This window comes from Puntigrus tetrazona, chromosome 23 (genome assembly GCF_018831695.1).
Source record: "Puntigrus tetrazona isolate hp1 chromosome 23, ASM1883169v1, whole genome shotgun sequence".
NCBI classification, from domain to species: Eukaryota; Metazoa; Chordata; class Actinopteri; order Cypriniformes; family Cyprinidae; genus Puntigrus; species Puntigrus tetrazona.
In genome coordinates, this window is record NC_056721.1 from 7,834,548 (window position 1) to 7,836,805 (window position 2,258).

The following is a 2,258-nucleotide window of genomic DNA, read 5'->3' on the forward strand; positions in this document are numbered from 1 at the left end:
AATCAAAGGTGAACACTTTCGGGTGCTCATGGGAAGACGCTCCTCGAGAGTTGCGCACAGCCACTTGCCCAAACTTCACATCCACCGAAACCACCCTCTCGAAGTTGGCGGCTCGCTCCTTCTCATTCATGGGGCGGCAACGCACCACTACCTTAACGGATTCAGAGCTCTTGCTTTTAGACATTTTGATGGCTCTGGGGTATCTGCTGGCCTCTCCTAATGAGATTGTAGTTTATTTCACAGTGTTGGTGCTGCCAGCATCAGCCTGCAAAATGTGATGCAATTCGGTGAAATGACACAAGCAAGACAAAAACTTATGTTATGGTTAAACACAGAAAATATTTATCTAGATTTATCTTGCCAACCAAATTTGTGGTAACCTCATTCATAAAAACAATAAATATGTATTTGGTATGCAGTAATATAGAGTAAGCAAATTTCAAGCACATTTACATCAAATAACTAAGTGTAAATTAAGCAAATAGAAATTATTAAAATGTTATTTATTATTTTTATGAATTATTTCCTAACTATGGACCCAAGTCATAATTATGAGAAGTTGCCTTGCACCATAATTATGACTTAGTATCTCATAATTTTGTCTCTTTATCTCACACCATCATACTATGTTTCATAGTTATATGAAATAATTAATTTTAAAAAAATCATAAAAATCCAAAGTCATAATTATGACATACTAGGACACAATAATTATCCAATTAAAACATTTATTTGACAGAAAACAGCACATAATTCTCAAAATTTTGACTTATGCCATAATTGTGACTTAGTATCATAATTACATAGTTCTGTCTCTTTATCTCACACAGTCATACTGTATTGATGGAACACCAAAACAGCTAAACGTATTATTCATACCCAAGAATAAAATAAATTGCAATATGTTTTCCTTTACGTTTTTTTTTTATTATTAAAATGAAAAAGCTAAATGAAAGTGGCATGCTTTAAGTGGTTTCTAAAACATACCACATCCTACATTTACAAGTAGGTACACAAATGCAGTTCCTTAATTCTAATCTTTTTGCTTTACATTTCAGACGTTACTATATTTGTATTTCAATGGGCTAATTTATATTTTGCATTGGCAGTATTCTCCTGTTTTCGTGTTCGATTCCCTTTTGCTTTGAACTGCATAAACCTGTATGAAAAAGCGTTAGCGTCTAAGAATAAACACTGGCTTGCTTGCTTGCTACAGACGTTGACAAGTTCAGACACGTAGAGTCGTTTATACCGCTCCTAAATAATCATTTTCATAAAGCAAAACCGTATTCGGTATCATTGCATTGGTCGAAGAACGTAACTTACGTCTGAAGTAGCTCGCGCTATTCCTAAATGATCATTTTTCAAAGACCGACCGTTTCATAATAATAACAACAATTTACAAGATAAAACGCAATCTATTAACGACTGCATTAGCCGAAGCGGCGAAGCTAATTCACGTCAGCCCATCCGAAATCATCTCAATCATCCCTGTGAATCTGGTTTGATTGGGTCAATCTCAGTCTCGGTTGTCAAGTAACGTAGCGAGAGATAACGGAGATAAACACACCGAAGAGACGAATGCTAATTTTCCGTTTTGCCGAAAACGCCGTCGTCTCAACAGCGATCGTGCCGTTTTGAGTTCGATAAAGCACTGTTGCTAACATTAGCCCGTCGAGGTGTATAAACGGATCTGTGAGGATGCAGAGACTCAAAACAAGCGGCCTGGCAACGGCAAACAAACCGTGTCATTATTAATAGAGCACACGCCGAAACAGAAACACGTACAAAATGTCCCTCACCTCACCTCACCTCTCCCCTCCCGGGCTATTTAACCTGTAAATTACGCCGAAGATCGCCGTCGCCTTCATATCCAGCCGAAGCCCATGGCTCTCAGACCCGTACGCGTTGATGTACAGAAGATCAGCCGTCTCTGTCCTCACGAGCTCCGTCAGCCATGTCTGTCCCGTCGGTCCCTGAGAGGAGAGAGAGGAGAGAGAGGAGAGCTGGGATCCCCCTGCAGGCCGGGATCCAGGCGCGAGGGACATCGTTTAAAGCCTACAGATCTGGATGTGGTTTGTGTGCTTTCTTATTATTACAACGTACCGCTAATAAGAACAATGTGGAATGACTTTTATTAATCGAACAATAAAAATGCAAAGAATACTTTCAAACTAACAAATGCACAAAAACGCAGTTGTTCCCCTTACAAAAAAAAAAATTTATTTAGAAAAAAAATAATACTTTAACTTAAGCAG